The 23,732-nt window shown below is 35.8% G+C and overlaps 1 long non-coding RNA gene across 1 annotated transcript; it reads left to right on the top strand.

The window, feature by feature from the left end:
- Positions 1-5,408: 5,408 nt before the first annotated feature.
- LOC132693349 (uncharacterized) lies at positions 5,409-21,035 on the top strand. The gene is made up of 3 exons (XR_009616747.1): positions 5,409-5,570; positions 16,922-17,283; positions 20,775-21,035. It is a non-coding gene; the product is annotated as an uncharacterized LOC132693349 (long non-coding RNA).
- The last annotated feature ends 2,697 nt before the right edge of the window (positions 21,036-23,732 follow it).

The raw sequence follows: 23,732 nt of genomic DNA, 5'->3' as shown, positions 1-23,732 counted from the left end.
AATCTCCTTGTGGTTTTGATCTGCATTTCCCAGGGGATTAGTGTCACTGAGTAATATTTTTATATAACTTTTGGCCTCAACAGAAATCTTCAAGAAAATAGAATCAAAAGGCCAAGATTTTCCAAAAATAGGTAAGAAAGGAGATTCTTAAATGATAAATGATAATGAGTAGGTCCATCATCTGACTAATATAAATTCCAGGAAAAGAGAACAGGGGAAATTTAAAAAAAAAAAAAGGAAATCACCAAAGAAATAATGCAAGGAAATCTTTCAGAATTAAAGTCCCACTTCAGTTCTGTGCAGAATAATGAGGAAAAAAATCACCCACACTAAGGCTTATTATCATAAAATTTCTCACACTAAAATAAATTAAGATCCAAATACTCCCATGGAGAAAACAAACAAGTCTTATCTAAAGGATGGAGAAACAGAATGGCAATTGACATCTCAACACTATAAACCAAACAACAGTGGAGTACTGCTTTAAAAATCTTGAAAATAATATGTTTTTCTTTGTCAACAGAGAATTCTATCTCTAGACATCTATCAATCAAATTTGAGACTACACAACAATTTTCAACGGTAAGTTTCAAACTATTTATCACCAGTCACCTTCTTTTTAGGCGACTATTTTTAGGCATCTCAAATTATGTTCCATCAAAACAAGAAAGTAACTGAGAAAGAAGATATTGAATCAAGGAAAACATGGATCCTCCACGAAGAGAGGTGAGCAGCCCAGCAGGCCTGAGATGGAATTTGAGAAAGGGGTAGAAGAATGGGGGCTTGAGGAATGATGTCTCCAGGGAGAATGGAGAAACAAACAGATGACATAATGTTTTAGAACACACAGAAAAGAGGTTTTGAAAGCGGTTTGCTATTTTTTGAAGATTTAATGGAAAAATTAATGATAGGGACATAGAAAGTTAAGCAAAATTAATTCAAGAAAATTATTGAAATCCGGAAAAAAAAAACCCCAAAATATTGCACAGGAAAGGTAATTGAAATATAGTGCTTGACTTGGCTCAGGAGTAAAAAATAATTACTTAGCAACTATAATGTAAACACTGAAAATTGCTTTATCTGAACAATTTTGATAAAACTGCATTGGAAGAAGGAAAGAATGCAAAGTAGATGGTGGGGACATTTGGGTGTTGTCTTCCTAGTTCATAATAGCAAGGCAATAAATAATGTCCAAAGTTAATAAATGAAAAAAGAAGAATATCACCATGCTTTTGGAATTAAGAGTGAAGAGGAAAAGGAAAAAATGTTGCTGTCGTTTGCATTCATTTTAAGTCTTACAGTACCACTTAACTTTTGAAAATGATGCATAGATATTATGTTGATAAAAATAATTTTTAAAAAGATAAGAGTAGAGACTTTCAACTTACAGACATAGAATCTATATCCGCACTTCTCCACTTATTACCTATTTGCCCATAAGCAAGGTGTTTTCCTTTCATAGCCCCAGTTTGGGATATATAAAATGAAGAAAATAATAGCAGTTACTGTGTGTAACACTTTGCCATGAGAAACACTTGAATGCATTATTATATTTAATCATCACAGAGTTCCCGTGACTTTTCACACTCTTGTTGTCCCATTTTATATATGGGAAAAGAGGGACACAGGAAGGTTAAGTAATTTGTCCAATTTAATATTATAAATCATTGATGAAAATGGAATTTGAACTTAGGTAGCAAAATACCAGAAATATCCCCAACTCTCCCCATTGTAAAATTAATACAGAATTTAAATGAGAGCACCTAGCACTGAGCTTGCAGGAGTAAATGTCCAATAAATATTTGTAAATGAATGAGTAAATGTTCACTTAAGAACTTCACTAAATGCATAAAATGCATATGATCCATTTTATAATGCTGATGTATTGAACTCACATAGTAGTTTTCCAGGGATTGCTAGAGCTTTAGTGTATGATTGGGCCACTTGGATTGAAATATATATCCCTGCATCCACCAAAGGATCTACAAGTAAAATAATTAACTATAAGGGCACATGGGTGGCTCAGTCAGTTGAGTGTCCAACTTTGGCTCAGGTCATGATCTCTCAGTCTGTGAGTTCGAGCCCGGTGTGGGGCTCTGTGCTGACAGCTCAGAGCCTGGAGCCTGCTTCGGATTCTGTGCCTCCCTCTCTCTCTGACCCCCGCTCATGCTCTGTCTCTCTCTCTCTCAAAAATAAACATTACAAAAGAATTATACTATAATGGTGGTTTACTAATAATTTATATAACTACCCTAGTTAGAAAGTATTTGTAGATCACAAGGGACATTTGTCATTATGACACCTGGGCAGGTAAAGCAATTTCTACTGTTAAATACTAGCTAGGAAATTATATTTTTCAAATTTAATTGAAACCTTTAAGAAGGTTACCAGAAGGAAACCTTCCTCTGTCAGTTCTTCCTTCTCGCCTTTGTACTGGATCAATTCTCCTATCAATTGTGCTAATGTGCATTACATCAGGCATGCCACCCAGAAGTGGGGATGTCTGGAACTGAAGGTCTGTTAAGGAGTAAGAATGGATTGCTTATCACCCTGTTTAGGTTAGCTTAGCCTTTTACGACATTTTCATTGATCTCTGAAGGCGAATGTTATCAAATTTCGTTCAGGTTTTATTTCCGTCTACAGTTAATTATTATACATGTAAAATCAAAGTTCTGCCATCAGGTGTTTAAAATCCTAAATTCCTCAAAGAAGTTTCAAAGAAAGGCCAAAAAAACTTAATTAATTAATTAAAGGTTTTTTTAAAGATATAAAAACAAATAAGATATATTTTATTAACTACGTATAGAATTAAAGCTCAAGAAATTTGTGGGTTTTTTTTTTTTAAGTTTTAAAAAGAAGCACTGTAAAGGGGTTTGTGCACCTGCTAAGAGTTGTTTGGTTGATGCGCCAGATTTAAAAGGCGTAAGTTGAAACACAAAACTCTCGATGCTAAGTCTCATGTTTTTTATGCCATGTTGTCTGCTATTTAAAAACAAACAAAACAAAACAACTCTTACTAAATATTAATTGTACAATCAAATGATTGGAGATTCATAAATTTGAATGTTAAATAAACAGACTACTCATATATGTTCCCATGTCACCTTATTCAAAAATCCCAAGAGTTTAAAAACAGCAATCTGGCTTTTAAAAAGGTTTCCATTACCAAACATGCAAACTAATTTCTCGTTGCTGTTCATGACTACCAAACTCTAAGAATTGATTTTACTCTCATACGAGCCTCAAAAGAATTAGTTTAAACTCAAGAAAATAGAACTATGAAATAAACCATGATTTTAACAGGATAGATGGTAGAAAAGCTTTGTTTTGTTTTGTTTTGTTTTTATGAGATTATCCACAATGCTTGAAGTTTCTTTGGAACACATCTTGGCATATTTTTTATAAGACGCACATTTTAGTGTACATTCGTTCTTGCCTCTTTTAGGCAAAAGAAATAAAAACCTGGAATTTCAGCATAATACATTAGGGGTACTAAACTCAAAGAAATCTTTGGTTTACTTCTTGCTGGTTATAAATGGCTGTTAGATGCTAATAAAAGAGTTGGTTGATTGGTCAGCAACTTTCAGAAATATATCATGAGTCAGTTTTTTAACATATCGAATCCTTTTTCCATCCTTCGTAATGCAAACACTACCAATTATTATAAGCCATCTTTTAAAAATTATTTTGCTACTCAAAATTTAGTAGAGGATTGTTACACACAAAAGAAGGTAGACTGTTAACCTGCATCATTCAGATAAAAATTTACTCCCAGCATCATCATGCAGCTATGACTACACCTACCACGAAACCAAAAAGGGATATGTCCTAAGTGTTTTCAAGATATATCTGCTTTGAGAGAACATGATATAAAGAAATATATGTAGGATGGCCACCCCTTCGATATTATAATTTGAACATGGTTGATCACCTTGAATGGTTTCAGAGAACTGAACACTAATAAAAGCCTAAGCATGTGATCCTTGGGACAAATGATTATAGGAAAGAAAAATTAGGCTCTGGAAAAAGTCCAAAAAGATGGTATTTGAATTTGGTTCTGAGCCCTTCCAAATGTCACCGTGGCTACTGTTTGGGCACATCTCTTAATAGGAGAATTAATTGGTCTAAAAAGAATAAGCTTAAGGTTCTATCTTAACATGGAGCAGGTTGCTTGGGGATTCAGACTGTACATCAGGTTGTAGCTTGATAAGTTGGTGAGATTATTCATTTGAGAGACATGCAGAAGCAGACCGGGGAAGCAGGAAGATTGCGTCATGGTGCTCCACGGCATGCCTTTATAATTTGTATACAAGTCGGTGCGAGAGCACTGAATCAAGAAAACTTAATTTTGACAGGTCTGATATATAGTCTATTTTGGTTAACCAAAAGGAACACATACATTTACTACATTAGAGAAATTTCCATTATTTTTCTCTCAGCCATGAAAATCGATTTTGATGTGATTACACTCAGAGGCTGCTTGATGTGCCTCTGACAGCACAAAATGGATAGAGACAGTGGGTGGTATAGAATGTGGGAAACTGTGGCTAAGCTGGACTCTGGCTAAGTGAGAATCATAGGATTCAAATACCAATTAGGATAATTTGTGTGAAAACAGACCTAAGATAAAATAATGGTGACTATGCTATATATGAATGATAAGGAAAAAATATTTCAATACATCAAGTAACCAAGGGTTTTCACCATTTCGTTTTTATTATAAACTTTATCTAGAGAAATGCAGGGATATCACCAATTGTAACTAGGGAATATTTTATTTCTTGAATAAAATAATGAACCCTTATTACATGCAAGGCATTTATTTAAGAAATCTTTATGGAGGTTTATATTTGATAAAGAAAGAAGTAAGAATTAGAGACTCTGTGGTTGTAACTGGAAATTTCATTTCTGTTTCTTTTCAGAGCTCCTCTCTTGCTATTTGTGCAACTATCCTTACTTTCATTCATTCATTCATTCAATAAATATTTATCCAGTGCCCAAAGGCAAGGCACTTGACTAAGTATCTGGTACACAAGAATAAATGAAGTAGACAGCTCTTGTCTTCATGGGATGTATAGTCTAACTGGGAATGCATGCGAGTAAAGAGAAATTACTATAAAGTGTGGTAAGTGCTGTAACAGAAGACTAAGTTCGGCCATGGAAGATGAATAGAGTCTATTCAGGGGAGCAGTTAACCAGCAATGGGAAACTGAGATGGGGTTAGTGATCTGTAAGGAGGACGGTATCAGGAAGAGGGGATAGCTTACCCAGAGGTCAAAAGGGAAGAGAGTGAATGCATAATACAAGAAAACAAGATGAAGGGTTTATATTGAATGTAGTATAGAATGTGAGAGGCAGGGGGCGTGCTGGTAAGAAATAACATCAGAATGTAAGCAACGGTCATTTAATCTGGGACCGCAGGAGAAAACCATGAAAAACTTGTGTCTGAAAGAGAGGATGTTAGATGGTTTTAAGTAGTAAATATATATGTTTAGACTTGCACTTTAGTAAGAGGACTCTAATTGCATGGAAGAAAATGGATTGGATGTAAACCAGATTGGAAACAGGAAGTAAGTTAGGGGACTGTTAAAACAATCCAGGTGGGAGATGGTGGTAATCTTTACAGGAATATGGCAGTACGTAAAGGGAGAAACGGTAGATGTTAGAGGTTCATGGCTTTTGACTTTTTGTTTGTTCATTTGCTTGGAAGATGAATTGATATAAATACATAGTTGATTGGATCTGGGGATTAAGGAAGAGTCAGAATGCAGCAAAAACAACTAAAGCCTGCAATGAATATATTTGAGGCATCCGTAGTTTTTCAGGAGGAGAGACAGTTCCAAAATTCTCCATTTCTTCTTATTAAAAAGAAAGACAGAAACACAGAAATCAAGGAACTAAGGAAGGAAGCTACAAAGAAACAAAGAGCATGTGTAAATTGGGACTGAAGACGAGGCTAAGGCTAAAAGACCAGGAGGAAATCAGCTGCTGGAAGATCAGTGATTTTGATCCCCTGAGGAATCAGCGATAGCAGTAATGCCATCAGGAGATTTTAAGAAGTTGGGAAGAGGGACTTCAGCTCCTAGTGCTGAGCCTAGGTCCTCAGAAAGGGCTGAAATGCTCCCAGATTTCTGAATTTCATTGGCTCTTTAGCCCCAATACTTTCCAGCTTTTAATTTACGCTCATAGGTCTGTCACTGATTACGTTCAAACCACAAACACATAACTCAACAAAAGAAAGCAATCCCTTATGTCTGAGCATCAGCAGAAAGACAAAAACAAGAAATTAAACTAAAAATCCCTGCAGCTGTTGGAAATTTCAGGCACTGAATATAGAAGTGCATGCACTTCAGACATAATGAGCTACACACTTCAGTCTTAAATTTCTCAATTAAAAGTTTATTAGAAATGAACAGATATATTTTTTTAATTTTTAAAACATTTATTTATTTTTGAGAGAGAGAAAGAGAGAGAGAGACAGAGTGTGAGTAGGAGAGGGACAGAGGGAGAGGGAAACACAGAATCTGAAGCAGGCTCCAGGCTCTGAGCTGTCAGCACAGAGCCTGACATGGGTGGGGCTTGAACTCACAAATCCTGAGATCATGACTGGACCCAAAGTCAGATGCTTAATCTACTGAGCCACCCAGCCGTCCCTGGATACATGTATTTTTAACTACATAACTTCTAAAACTAAACATATAGTGGCTGAAATAAAAACTTCAATTGACTAAATTAAAAAGAATGATTAGAGTTGAAGAGAGAATTAGTGAACTAGAATATATATCCAAAAATAGTTGATAGGAACCAGAGGGGCCAAAAAGAAAAAAAAAAAAAAAGTCAGAAGTATGAATGAGAGGCTACAAGATATAAAGGATAATACAAGTAGTTTTAGCATGTATGTAAGTCAGTTCCAGAAGAGGAGAATAGAAGAGAGACAATATTGAAAGTCGTAATAGTTTTTTCAGGATTGATGAAAATATAGATCCACAAATCCAGGAAACATCCTGCTCCTCAAACAAGATAAACATAAAATTGAAACTGAAACAAATTGCAGTAAAATTACAGAAGAATAAAGACAATGAAAAACCTTTAAAAACGGTCTAAGAGACATTGTAAGTGTTCAACAATGTTAGCTATTTTGGGTGATGGACTTATATAACTTTATCAGACTGCTTCCCTGGACTTTGACAACTCTAACAGCTCATGAACAGTGCACAACTCTCAATCCAAATTAGAGGTTTATAAGTGGACTTTTCTTGACTTGGCATAATCTCTTGAGTACTTCTCTGAACTAGGCACGGAGTTCCTTGTTTCTGCATCTGTCTCATTCAGTTCTCTTGACAATTGTTTAAGGGTGATATTGTTCCCTTGAACAAGGGGGATTCTGGGATGTAAGGAGGTTTTGTGATTTGTTCAACATCACACAGCTAAGAAATGACATAGCAGGGACCCAAATCCTGGACTTCTGATTCCAGATCCATTGTCCATCGTGGTGATCCATCTTTTATTCTTTATTCTAGTGACTCCTACATTAAATTATCTTCAACTTAAAAAGTAGAATATAATTCTTTTATAACCATAAAATAAAAATAATTTAAATAATTAAAATGCAGCCAAAGAGAAAGAACAGATGACTGACAAATGAATAATTAGAACATCATTGGAAGCCAGAAGGTAGTTGTAAGATATCTTTAAAGTGTCAAGGTAGGGGTGCCTGGGTGGCTCTGTTGGTTGAGCATCCGACTTTGGCTCAGGTCATGATCTCGCGGTCTGGGAGTTCGAGCCCCGCCTTGGGCTCTGTGCTGACAGCTCAGAGCCTGGAAGCTGCTTCAGAGTCTGTGTCTCCCTCTCTCTCTCTGCCCCTCCTCTGCTTATGCTCTGTCTCCCGCTGTCAAAAATAAATAAACATTAAAAAAAATTTTTAAGTGGCAAGGTAAACTGTTAATTTAGAATGGTATAGCCAGCAAAATTTATCTTTCAAGAAGAGTGTAAAATAACCATGTGCCGATGAATAAAACAGAGAAGTCAACACAAGAAACTGGATTAAATAAAATTTTAAAGAATATATTGAAGGAGGAGGGAAAGTGAAACTAAAACATGACATGCACAAATTATGCAAGTTAGGAGAATGATCAATTTATTGGGTCCCATGGCTGTTAAATTGTTATGAAGGAAATTAAGACATTATTTTAGTTTGGACTTTCTAAAAATAAATTTGAATGATAAAAGATAAAGTCTTATAAAAAAAGAAAATATGAACTCAAATTTTAAAATAGTAAGAAAGATGGTAAAAGAAAAACAAAAATTAAGAAGAGTAGAAACAGACATAATATATCATAATCACAAAGATACATGTATTATACTTATCATGAAACAGAGATTTTAATTTGAACTATATTGTGTTTATAGAGACAAGGCGTAAAATAAAAGACATGGGAAGGCTTAAAGTAAAATGATGGAAAAGATATGCAAAACAAATACCAAAAGCAAGCTGACATAATATTTTAATAGGAGAAAAATATATCTTAAAATATAATATAATATATCTTAAAATATATCTTAAAATAAAAATATATCCTTAAAATACTTTTAGGAATGTAAATTGTTATCACATAATGATAAGAGGCTCAATATATCAGGATCTCTAATAATGATATATTCATATGCTCCAAATAAAACTATCTCAGAGTAAATATAATGCTGATAAAGTTACTGATAAAAGTTAATAAATCCTTCATCCTTGTGGCAAATTTAACATTTCTCAATTTTTGACAAATTAATCTGAGAAAGGTAATAAATAAAAATGTAGAAAATTTGAACAAAATTATTAATCTAGAGATAATAAGCTTCTATGGAGTCCTGCACCCAAGAATAAGAGGATATGAACTCTTTACAAACATATAAAGCATTTATAAAAATTATATACAGGATAATAATATAGGATTTAACAAATTTCAAACTATGGTCAATATAAGGCCACTAAATGAAAAAAATATATTAGACACACACACACACACACACACACACACACCCATAAATAATTCATGTATTATTCTGATACTGTTATGACTAAATGACAAAACTATTAAAACTTATTTAGAGGGGTGCCTGGATGGCTCAGTTGGTTAAGTGTCCAACTTCAGCTCAGGTTGTGATCTCATGGTTCGTGAGTTCAAGCCCTACATTGGGCTCTGGGCTGACAGCATGGAGCCTGGAGCCTGCCTCAGATTCTTATCTCCCTGTCTCTCTCTGTTCCTCCCCCACTCGCCCTCCATCCCTCTCTTAAAAATACATAAACATTTTTTAAAATTTACAAAAAAACTTATTTAGAAGGCAATTTACTTGTTCTCATATTAAAAAAAGAAGAGCTGAATATTAATGAGTTAAGTGTGAAACTAAAGAATATGGAATAGAAACTTTGACAAAAAAAGAAAGGACACAATAAACTTAAGAACAGAATCAATAAATGCAAAACAATTATAAAATTATTTTGAAACACATAAAAGTTGGTTCTTTGAAGACAAATAAATCTCTGGGAGGATTCATCAAAAGAAAAAGGAGAAAAAATAAACGGTATTAGAAATTGAAAGGGTGACATAACTACAAATGCACAGATATGAAAAAGATATCAAATAAGAGGATTAGTGTTGGGAATTAACTTCTTATTGGGTCACTATGTCACCTAATATACAAAGAGAAGGGGGCTAGGGAAAATATATTAAGATTTGGCATTCGGGGACTTCATGGGCAATCAAATGGTTGTGCCAAATAGCCAGCTGTCATACAGGCTAATAGAAAGATCTAAAGGTAGAGGTAATCAGCAATAGATAAAATATATTAAATATTTTTTTTACATAAACAAGTCTCCTAAGCAATGTATACCTGTTTTATCATACAGTGTATAAAGAAAATAATTCATATCGTTATTTTACAAAGAACTGATCCGAAGCTTAGACAAGTGAAGTGATTTCTCCATCGCATGTGTAGTAACTAGCAGAGTATGAATACAAACCTTGAACATAGGTCTACAATCTCTAGAATTCATGTTCTTAAACATCGCCCTGTATTTCCTCCTCTGAGTTGGAGATTGATAGGGTGGGACCCATCGTGTTATAGATGGAAATTGATGCCCTGGACGCAGAAAATATTAGCTGGGGGATTTTTTAAAATAAGAAGGTAAAAGGGCTTAGGGCAGAATTCTGAAGATTGCCAATAATTAAAGGGTAGACCAAGGAGAAAGAGAAGCTCACAAAAGAGACGAAAATGAAATGGTCAGAGAAGTATAAGGCAAACAAGGAGAGTGCAGTAAGAGATAAGTCATAAGAAGAGGGCATTTCAAGAAAGAAGGAGCAGTCAATAGTGTCAAACTCTGCCAAGTGTTCAGGTAGATAAGGCCTGGAAATTATTTATTGGATTTAACTACAAGGCCATCATTGCTGACATTGACAAGAGCAGGTTCAGCAGAGTGGGGGAAGTTGAATCCAGATTTCAGAAGGTTGTGGAGTGAAAAGGAGAAACAGATGTGGAGACAAAATTCAGACTTTTCTGTTATGTTTGGCTGTGAATGCGAAGAGAAAAATATGCTGGTTACTGAAGTAGAACGTGAAGATGATATTTTTTTTCTAAAGAGTGTGTGTAGATTCTGATTAGAAGAAGTGAATATGGTCATAGAAATTAAGTATATAGGAATGAGGGGATAGTTTATCAACCACTGTTATTGTCCTTATTCTTCCAACGTCTATAAATATTAACTTTTTCGATTCTCACCACCACTCTATGCAATAAGAATATTTCTATCCCCCATTTTACAGGTAAAAAAGAGTATGAAGATATTAGGTCAAATGCTTATTGGTCATTCAGGCAATTAGTGAGGAGCCATAGTCAAATCCAAGCTGCAACTGTTCCCTTAGACAAATTATCTATGGATAAGTTTCAAAGCAAAACCTTTGAAAAGGAGCCAGAGGGACTCTGGAAACAAGTTGAGAGGTGAGCCTTGGATAGGAAGAAGGACACTTCTTACATTGCAATAGAAGGAAAGAGGCAATCTTGTACAGAAGCATATTATTGAGGTTGTGGTAGTTCAGGAGTTTCCATATAAAGGATTCTGTTCTTACTGTCAAGTTGTCATTTAAGGACATCCATGAAAGATGAGTGAGGTGATGGGGTTAGAGATTTGAAAAAAAAAAATGGAGATGGTTTATCACAGTGCCAAAGAGAAAAGGGGGAAAAAAGAGCTTATTGTGGACACAGTAAGACCATAGAGCAGCTATGTATATTGGTGACTACAAATTAGTGATGATACCAGCGTGCAAGATTGTGTGTGTTCCCTCTAGCAGTGTTCAAAAAGCTCAGGGCATTAGTTTTCAATGGGGGTTAAACTTTGCCAGGTGGGAACAACAAAAGGGACCCAGAAGAGGGAGTTACTGACAAATGAGCAAATTTAAATGATGACAGTTGGAATCCAAGCTGGATAAGAAAGACAGTGAAGAGAGAAATGGAAGTAGAGACAGAAGAACCCCAGGGCAGTGGTTCTTTAACCTGCCTGCACCGTACTTAGGCTGCTTAATACCAAAGTTCAGAGATTCTGAAACAATTGATCTTTGATGGGACAAAAGGCATCCACACTTTCTTAATGCTCCCAGGGTGATTTGAATGTACAGCCAGTTACAGTCACAGACTTGGGTGCTCCAACTAGGTAGAAGAAGAGATCTAAAAAGAGTTGTGCTCAGGAGCTGAAAGAATGGGAGGTCAAGGAGAGAGAGTGAAGGCGCTGAGTTATTTATTTCAGAGAGAAGGTTTTCCCTGAAGAGGAGGAAGTCCAAGTAATAGCCATGTTGTGGCTTTTGGCCAATATTGGATGCATTCTCTCTGTCGCGTAAAAGTCACCCTGGACCACAGTAGGATTTCATATGGAAAGGCATTGTGAACTAAGGGCCAAAGTCTGTAGTTGAATAAGAGGATTAACCCAGATGTTTGTGGATGATAACCAGGAAGAGGAGTATAGAATGATTTAGCCAGATGGCATGTGTTTTGAAGTAGCAGGTTTAGATTTTATTTTGTTTCGTTTTTTTCTTTATGGAGATGAACACATAGAGGTCATACGAAGCGTGTTGGAGTGAGTTGGATACTGAATTCATACCTTGAGATCTTCTGCAGGAGTGTTTTACAGCACCTGCCACTTACGAAAATGGAACCCTTTAGGAAGGACCACGTTGTAATTAAGATCAGGTGCAAAGAATAAAAGAGCAGGCAAAAAGGTTGATGCTGTAACACAGCTTTCTAATGAGATAGAGGATTAATAGGAAAAGAAAGCAAATGAAGTGGAATCAACTAGAATTATGTAGAATTTAAGAAATTGAAAGGATGAGATTCTCTTGGAAATGTAAATAAACAGATTTAAATATTGAGTGTGGTGCAGTCACATTGAAATCACAAAACAAAAATGTACCTTACCACTAAATTATTCCCATAATACTTTAAAAATTTTTTTCGTGTTTATTTATTTTTGAGAGAGCAAGAGACAGAGCATGAGCGGGGGAGGGGCAGAGAGAGAGGGAGACACTGAATTCGAAGCAGACTCCAGGCTCTGAGGTGTCAGCACAGAGCCCGATGTGGGGCTCAAACCCACAAACCGTGAGATCATGACCTGAGCTGAGGTCGGACGCTCAACCAACTGAGCCCCCCAGGCACCCCTCTAATCATTCTAAAAGCATTTCAATCTGTTGGTAATTGTTTTTCACTTGATTCTATTCATTTGTCTAGGGATATAATATCATTAATACATAATTATTTTTTTTCTTCTTTGCCAATATCTGTGCATCCATTTCTCTTTATGTTGTTTTGCTATTTAATAAAATGCTTCTTTATTGTATAAAAAGTAGTCTCTATTCAAAATGTTCATAAGTGAACATTTAATTTTTATCAAGTGTGTTTTGAGCAACTTTCAAAATATTTTTGAACAACTGATTATACATGCATATGATATATTAATACAAGCAATGTAATATTATATGAACAATGTAATAGAAGCAATACAATGTAAGCGGTGTAAGATAAGCCCTTGAATTTTTTAGACCCAGTCCATTTCATCATCTTATATTACATCTTTAACGTTATATGAGGCCAAAATTGATGGTGTTTCCCTGAAGATTTTCACACCTGTAATCCTAAACAAGGTTGCAGCATGGTATTTTGAGGGTTTTGGGATCAATCTTTTCTCCACTTCATAAACTATTTTCTATGTTCTGAATCAGTCTAAATAGCATAAGAATGATCCTGACATATCTTTCCCACAAATTCATCTGTATCATACTTCCCTGGCCACATTTTGTGGAGATATGTTTGGTTTGTCTTTTTAAACTGTACACTTGTTAGATGTCTTCATGTGATTTTCCTGTCTTAAGTTAGTTTTGATAATTAATGTATTTTTACATTCTATGACAATGTTTCCAATTTTTTTTTAACGTTTATTTATTTTTGAGACAGAGAGGGACAGAGCATGAACAGGGGAGGGTCAGAGGGAGAGGGAGACACAGAATCTGAAACAGGCTGTAGGCTCTGAGCGGTCAGCACAGAGCCCGACGCGGGGCTCGAACTCACTGGCCGTGAGATCATGACCCGAGCCGAAGTCGGACGCTTAACCAACCAAGCCACCCAGGCGCCCCCAATGTTTCCAATTTTTAATTCATAGTGATTTTACATTAAAAATAATACTGCCTATAATTTTAATCTAATCCTCTTTTATTCATAATGTTTCATAGTTGTGATTTCTTCCAAGTTTATTTCCTCTCTTTCAATTGACATTGCCAAGTTTGACTATTTTTTTAATCATCTTTATATTTATGTTTCCATTCTGCTACCTTTTGGGTTTCTAATTCATGCGTTTCTGTTTGTATTTCTTATTTTTAATTCCTTTATCCTGCTTTACTCATTTAATGTTTGTTTTAGTTTGTTGTGACTACTTGAGTTGCATGTTGAATTCTTTCACACCTAGTATTTCTTGCATAAAATATGTGCATTTAGAGTCATAAATTCTCATCTAGGTGGAGATTTGGCTGTATTCCATTAATGTAACATGTGGTACTCTAACATTTATTCTATATAAATGCTATGACAAATTTAATTTCTGCTTTGACCTCAAAGTTCCTTATGATATTTTTGTTTATTTTCCAAGCATTTTTTATAAAGATAAACTTTTCTTAATAATACCTAGTTTCATTGTATTATTTTCAGGTAATATGACCCATTAACTAACTTCTGAAATTTGTTGAATAGTTTTTTCTTAATTTTTGTTCAGTTTATAAAAGATCTGTGGTGCTTAACAAGGTATATTTTCTCTTTGTAGGTTAGAATGTGTGGTATGTAATTCTATCATATGACATAAAAATACTATCATATTAGGGGTGCCTGGGTGGCTCAGTCGGTTGAGCATCCGGCTTCGGCTCAGGTCATGATCTCACAGTTTGTGAGTTCGAGCCCCACATCAGGCCCTGTGCTGAGAGCTCAGAGCCTGGAGCCTGTTTCAGATTCTGGGTCTCCTTCTCTCTCTGCTCTTCCCCTGCTCATGCTCTGTCTCTCTTTCTCTCTCTCTCTCAAAAATAAACATTAAAAAAAATTTTTAAAATTCTATCATATTATATAATAAAATAATAACTCCATCATATGATAAAATAATATATAGTAATATATAAAGAATTATATAACTATAATATCAATCAATATATAGCAGAATAATACGTAGTATATACAGTATATAGTATAAATTCATGACTTTCATATCCAGATTAACTTTTGCTGGCAAGATCTGTCAAAGACACAGGTAAGTACGTTAACTCACATTCATGTATTTTAACCTCTCATACAAATGTTGAGACAACTTTATTAAGTATCAGATATTTATATTATTGTGAATTTGTATTACAGTAATTCATCATTTCTGTAAAGAGCTATTTTGGCTTGTAAAATGCTTTTTTTGCCTTGAACTTTATTTGACTATTAATTGTGTGAACTCTGTTTACTTGATATTTACACTTACCTGACAATATGTTTGCTCATTCTTTGTTTTTAATCATTTAACTTCACCTATATTTAAGCGTTTTATTTTAAATTCAAATCATGGGGCAGGCCTTGCAATTGTCATGCCCCACACAGTGCCAAGACTCCAAGCCTTTTCCCTGAAAAGCCTACTTGGTCTGTTATGTCATCTTTTGAGATTCTTCCAGAAGGTGAGCTTTCCTTACAAGATTCTATTTTGTCTACTCCATCTCCAACTGTATTCTCTCTACTTCAGTAGCATTTTTCTCAAATAATATATATTATTGCATTCACATTTTTGTAATGTTATTTATTTATTTTGAGAGAGAGAGAGAGAGAGAGACAAAGCATGGGTCGGGGCGGGGGGGTGCAGGCAGAAAGAGAGAGAGAGAGAATCCCAAGCAGACCCTGTGCCGTCAGCACAGAGCCCGACCTGGGGATCAATCCCATGACCCATGAGATCATGACCTGAGTCAAAATCAGGAGTCAGATGTTTAACTGAATGAGCCATTCAGGTGCCCTGCATTCACATTGTTATATATGCCTTCCCATAGTAGCTGTGTTTTCCTTCAAGACAGGAACTGTAAGTTGTTGTTGTTGTTGTTGTTGTGTGTGTGTGTGTGTGTGTGTGTGTGTGTTTTATCTGAAGTACCCAATAACAGATGCTGATAAATGCTTATCAAATAAATGGAGGTATAAATGAGTAGATGGAAGTGTCTATAAGCAACATCAGGAAATGATGAATTTTTTGCCCTCAGAGGAGGTATTCCAATAATGATTAACTTGATTCTATATATTAAAAATGAGAAAGAGGAACACATATAGAAATATTTTATTTCTATATGTGGTTTTAATTTTTATATATGCTATTTATATATACTTACATGTAATATAGAATACATAGCATATGTATGTATATACATGCAAATAAGGAGAGAGACTATATATAGTTATGTATGCATTCTGAGGTGTTTTCCAACCCAAAGAACTTTAAGTGAAGGAGAAATATTTGTATAGTGAAGTTTTCTTTTATGTCTTAGAGAACAAAATTATCAGGAAATCTCTTTTTGTTTCCTATAATATTCCCCTTAATCCTCTTATTCCTATTTTCTAGAGAAACAGATTTTTTTTTCTTAAATGTCAAGTCATAAAAATGTTCTGCTTTATTATTTTCTAAGCCATTTATGAAACTAGGGCACTTCAATTACATGGGAGACAAAAAAAATATCCTTATTGGCAACTCATTAAATTTAACTTATAATGCTAAGATGTACTTCCTAAACAAGTTCCTATAGTTTATAGTCACCTATTCAGATCTTCAAATAAAGTAAATGAAAAATGCCGACCAAGTTCTATAAACATCAAATCGGAACGGAACATTTTAATAACCAATGGATACTGATTTTATATTGTGTAACTGTACTACTCTTTAAATTAAAAATACTGCTGAATGTTCTCTGAGATGCCCATGGGTATGCTTTCCTTTAACAGGAATTTCCCTTAACAGGAATTTCCCTTAACAGGAAAGTTTTACATTTTAAAATCAATGGGGTTATGTGGAGTATTTAAGGAAAAAAGAAAATCACCCCAAGATTATGCTTTTCATACTATTTTGCAAATCACTTCGTAGTTGAATAGGAATTTAATCATCCAATATTTTTGCATACCCTGCAAATGTATCCTTTTACATTATGAATTATCACATATTATGCACTTTTAGGCTATTTTTGTGTTAACCAACTGCTTTGGAGTTTTCTTCCATCGACTTCGTTCAGCATACTTGGGAAGACATAAATAGAGCAGACAGCTCTTTGTTTGCCTCTCATTTGCTGGTAACTATAATCTAATGGATTTCCACTAACTTTTCTTGTTTCTTATGTTGACCCAGGTATGCATTGTCTGGCACAGGTGATGGATAACGTACTCTATTTAAAACCTTGGAGCAAAAGATGCTAGGATGCTACAAATCATAGACCTTGTGATGCTATGGAAACAACCCTTCTGTGCCCTAGCCCTCGTGCTTCACCAACTGTGTGAACTTACGTCGTCTCCTTAATCCTGAGTCTCCGCTTCTTACACAGATATAATGGGAAGTCTGTACCAGAGAAATTAGAACCTTAATGAATACAAGGAGAAATCTAATGATAGGCAGGTGGAAGTATTCTTGGCAGAGTGGAGGACAGAAGCAAGCACTGCGAGGTAGAAATTTACCGGGGATATTAATCAACAAGCTGAGCAATGGAAAATAAGGTAGAACGTGTTACTTTGGGCCAAATTATAAAAATGTGAAATGTCACATAAGTTTTCTAACCTGGCTTATTTATATATTGATGTTAGTCTGATCTTTTTTCACACTTTGGTTCCGTTTGCCTCTCACTTTCACCTATATATTGTTTGACTTTTTCTTACTCATTTTCACTTTCTTTGGCTATATCCTGTTTTTGTGGATCTTGTGTCTGTTTTCTTTCCTGCTTTCTCTGTATTCCATCTCCAAAGCTCTGATGCCTACCTTTCCTTGTATATAGAAGAATTATAAAAAGTATCATGCCATACTTAATGTCCAAAATATGTTGTTACTGGATTTTAAAGTATTCTGCCAACAAAATTCCATGGATTTATCTAGTACTTCTATGTAATGGACAAGTAAATAAATATACAGCTTACTGTGTTGGCTTTGCTGAAGGCAAATCTATCAAATGAGAATGTCTGGAGAGAGTAATAATGTTTTTATTCGTCAATAAACTCACCAATCCATTTATTCATTAAATTGATATTTATTGAGCCCTTTCTGTGTGACAGTCAATGTGCTAGAGGGTTGAGACATAGTCCCTATTTCTCTAGAGGCTTAAGATCTAGTATGTAAAACAGACAGTGGACAAGTAAACACAAACTTAAACATATAATTATAAATTGTGATATGCTATATCGATGCTATGTGCTTTATATATTTTATAAACAGCTATGATAGACTACCAGAAATGGACATAATTTATATTAGATAGTCAGCACAAGGCTTGCTGAAGAGTATGCTCTTAATTATAGGCCATGGCTTTAACTTCAAGACAAGTAGTTCTTTGGAAAATAGATCTCATTTTGGCAACTCTAATGACTATTATCTTTGATGTCAACCACTAATTTAAAAAAAATGAGTGATTCTTGGACTTTTCATGTCATTAATGGGTTTGATTCAATTCAACTTGTTGTGGAAGTGTATCAGGATACATTTTAGTATGGAGTTCTGAACTTGAAATAGGAAAATACATCTATTTCTTGCTTTAATTTAAGTAAAAATTTTGACTCAAGACCCCGAATTTTTCCTAAGGATGGATAACTTGCCATACCTTTCTATTTAGTCTTACAATTCGTATTTGAATGCCAAAAATACTTTATGAGAACAATTGAACAAGGATTTGAGCTTCTATGTGCTCCCAATGTATTTATATTATTTCTGTTTTTACCACAGTTCTGCAAAGTAGGTGAACACACCATTTTGTAGATGAGAAAACTGAGTCTAGACATTTTAGTGACCCTCCTAAGATCAACAATACAACAAATAGTAATGCCAAAGTTAAAATAGTTAGCCAACTAAATTCTTAGCCTATACTGTTGGTACTCTGTCTGATTTCTAAGTACTGCAAATTTTTGTGTGAACTCCAGAAATGACTATTGTAGGTTGAATTCTATTCCCCCCAAAATATGTATCGAAATCCCGACTCCTAGGACCTCCAAATGTGACCCTATTTGCAAATAGGGTCATTCGAGATGTAATTTGTCAACGTGAGAATATACTGGAGTAAAGTGGGCTGGTGTTCTTATTAGAAGACCACGTGAAGACACAGACGCATGAGGAGAGGACATCGTGTAACAACACGATAGACATTGAAGTGTCACAGCCACATGCCAAGGGTTGCCAGCAAGTCACCCGAAGCAAGAAGAAGCCAGAAAACATTCTTCCCTACACGTTTCTGAGGGAGCATGGCCCTTACCTCTGACGTAGCTGATGTTTTGGTACAAAGTGAACTAAGAAGAGAGGAAAACCAAGTAATCATATTTCAGGTCCTTTCAGCATGGCTGAAATCCTGGAGAAATATCTTCAAGTCAAATGCTTCTGGGGAGACTACCGATTTATGGTCCAAGTTCACCTTTATATGTCTAGTCTGAGAACATGGCAGCCCCTGCTTCAACCCTGCCAGACATGTCTCTGCAATAGACATCTCTGAAGTTACCCTCGTTGGGAATGACAGATGCAGGACGCGCCTTCTTTCTAGTCTAAGGCAGAACCCTAGGTCCTTGCTTGTGAACGTGATCACACTGGGTTCAAGCTAATTTGCTTTTTGTAAACAATACATTATTTTTGGGGATTGGTATAGCAAATTCTCTGTTCAAAAGTCATTTTCTCAAAAAGCCCTTTCCTGACCACCTGTCTCATTCTCAGCTACTGTCAGTTCTTATTCCTTCATTACGCCTCATTTAACATTCTATTTCCTTCCCTTTCTTTCCCTCGCCTTTCTCTTTCTCTCTCTCTTCTCTTCCCTTCCTTCCTTTATTTCTTTGTTTCTTTATTTTCTTTCCCTTGTTTTCGCTAACTTTATCTGATTCAGAACTGAATTCCTAGCACCTTGAAGAGTGATTGGGTCCATGAGACTTTGCTCAAGAAATATGGGTTAAATATGAAAATAGTTGTAAATGTGCATATATTTGGAGGAAGCTATAAAACACAATTATGTTCTATGTAAATTATAAACTTCCAGTAACATTGCTTTATAGGGGTTTGGATCAATAAGACTAAGAAGAAATCCAAATAATCAAAGAGTTATGGGTTTATATCAGCCATAACATATTCACAGCGAAGGTGATTTGTGTAACACTTTGTGAGCAACATACATGAAGTGAAAATTTGATAAGCCAATGGTAAGAATCTAATAAAATAATGTTATTCTCTTTGAAAAAGAAATGTCTTCAAACCTGTGAATAGGTACAATGTTTAAGCGAAATGCGAAAAGTGGGTACCCTTGAAAGAGGACAGTATGTTTCAATATGGTTCTTACCTTGGGCTTCTATATATGTAAAAGTATTATTCTGAGAAGGTTTCAAAATGCTGCCCAAATGGCACAAAACAGGTTAAAACCCCTCACCTATCATGACCTGTGCTGATAGTGATGGGCGGTCCCAATGACTTACAGCTATGACTCTAGTTAACACATAAAACTGAAGTCAAGTACTGCAAACTGTTTTGATAATTTTAAGTGAAAGATGTAAAGCAAATGGATAATATGCTATTATTGTCAGTTTGAAGGGTATGCTTTTGGAAATTACAGCATTTTTCCCAAGTAGTCCTGGCTGAGATGGAGGTCCTCTCTGTCCTCTTGTGTCAAGTTAGACTTGATAGATATTTCCAACTGTTCATTAAATAATATCTAAATCATAAAGCAATAACCATCATATGACTCTCACATAACTATCTGTTTCTAGAAGAATTATAGCACTGATGGCTTTTAATGGCCATTTACAATGCCAGAATACTCTTAGGTGATCTCCAGTGGAATCAGTCCAAATTGGTTACCCAGTGGAATTGATCTTTAGTTAAAGGTCAAATACAATTTTACCTTCAAAATTGAGAAGACTTGGATGTGAAGGTTGCCTCTTAATAATAATCTTTAGTGTAAAATTCACTCTATATTCATTTTTTTAAATCTTTAGATTGAAGAAGAGGAATAATACCATTCTTTTCCCACCCCCAGGATTCAAAAAGGATTGTCAGATTGACACGAGGACTATCATATGGAAATTCAAATGATGACTTTCATTCCATACAAAGCTCTTTGAAGAAAGCATCTATGGAATTATAGCAAATAAGACTTACTAACACTTCACTAAAGATTTAAGTTTACTCACCTAATCAAACACAATTGCTTAATAGACATAGACACCCCCACTAGGGCTTGACTTTTTAAAATTTGCATTGCAGAGTTAAAGAATACATTTTCCCCCACCCTGCAGAATAAGAGAGTAAAAGAGCTGGCTAAGCTGATTGAGCATGTGTCCACTTGTTTTCTCTAAATCAATCTGTTAAATAACTTACTGCTGTGGAATGATAGAAACTAGAAGTCCCTCCACACAGAAAAAAAAAAAAAAAAGTGAGGAATGAATCTCAAGCAGTCATTTTGATTTTAATATGTCCATTACTGAGATCCTAATCTTCCCACCATCCTCCCTATAACTTACTTTCCTCTCAGTTTTTCCACATCTTTAAATGGCAAATTTGTCTCTGGTTATTTCTTTTTCATACATCCCAACTCACAGCAGTTCTTCCTGCTTCAAACCTTGACATCGAGAACCTCTTCTCAACACTGCAACTTGAATAATCCTATAAAAATAAAAAATGGGGCACCTGGGTGGCTCAGGCGGGTGTCAGACTACGGCTCAGGTCATGATCTCACAGTTCGTGGGTGCGAGCCCCGAGTCGGGCTTCGTGCTGACAGCTCAGAGCCTGGAGGCTGCTTTGGATTCTGTGTCTCCCTCTCTCTCTGCCCCACCCCCACTCATGCTCTGTCTCTCTAAAAAATAAATAAAACATTAAAAAAATTAAAGTGAAAAATAAAGGTAGATCTTGCCACTCTTCCACCCAAACCCTGCAGCAACTCTCACTGGGCACTGAGTGTGAGCCCAGTCCTTATCATGGCTTATGAGGCTTGTGATAGCCTGTAGCCTGTTATCCTCTGATGTCCAGTCTTAATACCCTGTCCCTTACTGATACCCTTCAGCCCTACCACCTTCTTGGGGTTCCTTAAGCCTTGGGGCATGTGTCTACTCTAAGGACTTTGTTTTAGCTCTTCTCTCTGCCCAGAGAACTCTTTCCTCAAGTATCTGCTTAACCGATTCCTGCTCCTCTCTCAACTGTTTCCTGAAATGTCATCTACTCAAGGAGGCATGTCCTGACCACTTATTACCCTAATTCACCACCGTTTCCTTTCTTCACCCAAGCACTTTTTTCTGACAGTACTTAACAGTAGGTAATGTACTATATGTTTTATTTATTTGTTTGACTTACTGTTTACTGCCTACGTATCATTATTATGTTTCAATTTCTGAGAGTAGAAATCTTTGTTTTGTTTGCTGTGCTATCCCAGAAACCTAGCATAATGCTTAGTCCATAGTAAGCCCTCAATAAATATGTGTGAAATGAATGAATCCATTAGAAAATCATGTTGGCTTTAGTTTCAAAATATGTTTTAAATCTAACTATTTCATACTTCGTTATCAAAAAATCCATTGCCACTAACTGAGTTTGGGGCATTGTTTTGTTATCATTCTCCTGGATTGTTGCTACTGAGTTCTTAAACAAGTTTTTTTAAAGATTTTTTTAAGTGAAGAAAAAAAAAAGACACCCAACATGGGGCTCGAACTCACAACCCTGAGATCAAGAGTCACATGTTCTACTGATTGAGCCAGCCAGGTGCCTCTTAAGTAACTTTTATTTATAACTTTGCTTGCCCTCCTTTATTCTAAAATACACAGCCATGCACATAGATAGGCTGTAAAACAGCCAGATGCAACAACAAATGTAAAATGTAAGTCAAATTGTGTCACAGCTTTAAACTTTCTAATATCCTTTTTTTCACACTGAGTAAAATCAAAAGTCTCTACAGTGGCCCTTGGGATCCTGCCGGATCTGTCTTCATTTTCTCTCCTCTCCTCCCTGACGTATCCTATTCTATCATACTGGCCTCCTCATGGCTCCTTGAAAATACCAGGCCCATGTGTGATTGGGCCATTTGTGTTTGCTCTTCTCTCTGCCTGGTATGTTCATGACCAGAAACCTTCATGGCTAGCTCCCTCACTTCTTTCATTTGTGCACTTAAATGTAATCTTCTCAGTGGAAGCTTCCCTGGGCATCCTGTTTTCAATTTCAACCTCCTTCAACATTGCTGTGCCCCTCCCCTGCTTTATTTTTCTCCATAATACATATTGCTATACCTCACATAGGTTTGCATCCATATTTTATTCATTGTAATCTCCAACTAGGATGTAAGCTTCACAAGGGCAGTGGTTTTCATCTATTTTGTTCACTGCAAAGTCCCCATGGTCTGGAACAGGGCTTGGCACATGGTAAGCACTCAATTAATAATTGTAAGGGGGGAAAAATGAAGTATGTACTCTTGGCAATTGGAAATGCTCAAAGGAAATGCATATGTATTAGTCAGTGTCTCAGCAAGAAACAAATGGCACATTCCAACTAATGTGAGCAGAATTTAATAAAAGGACTATTTACAAAGGTGAGGTCAGCATGTAGGGAAACCACATAGGAGAGTGTTTTATCCCCCAGGCCAGAATCAATGCCATCCCTGCCAACCTCCCAAACGGAAAACTAGAGACCCTTTGATGTGGTCAACCTCCTAGGCATCAGGCAAGAAGGAGAAGAATGTCGAGTGGAACTAAAGGGCCAAATAGATGATACTCAGAATAATAGCGTTGGTGGATTTTTAACAGTATGACTGACTGCAAGAGAGTCACCCACACTCCAACCTCTCTCCATATTCTCTCTATATTTAAAATTCCTTGGGATTTACTCACAAAGTACCACTATTTACCAAACTAAAGCCTAACCCATGTTCATCTTCTAACACTTCTAAACACTTCTGACCTTAGGTGCCATCCCATGCAAGACTTCCTGGGTTCCTGAAGACACGGATTTCTGT

Source organism: Panthera onca, chromosome B1, assembly GCF_046562875.1.
Source record: "Panthera onca isolate mPanOnc1 chromosome B1, mPanOnc1 haplotype 2, whole genome shotgun sequence".
In the NCBI taxonomy this organism is placed as follows: domain Eukaryota; kingdom Metazoa; phylum Chordata; class Mammalia; order Carnivora; family Felidae; genus Panthera; species Panthera onca.
This window is presented reverse-complemented; position numbering and strand designations above follow the sequence as displayed.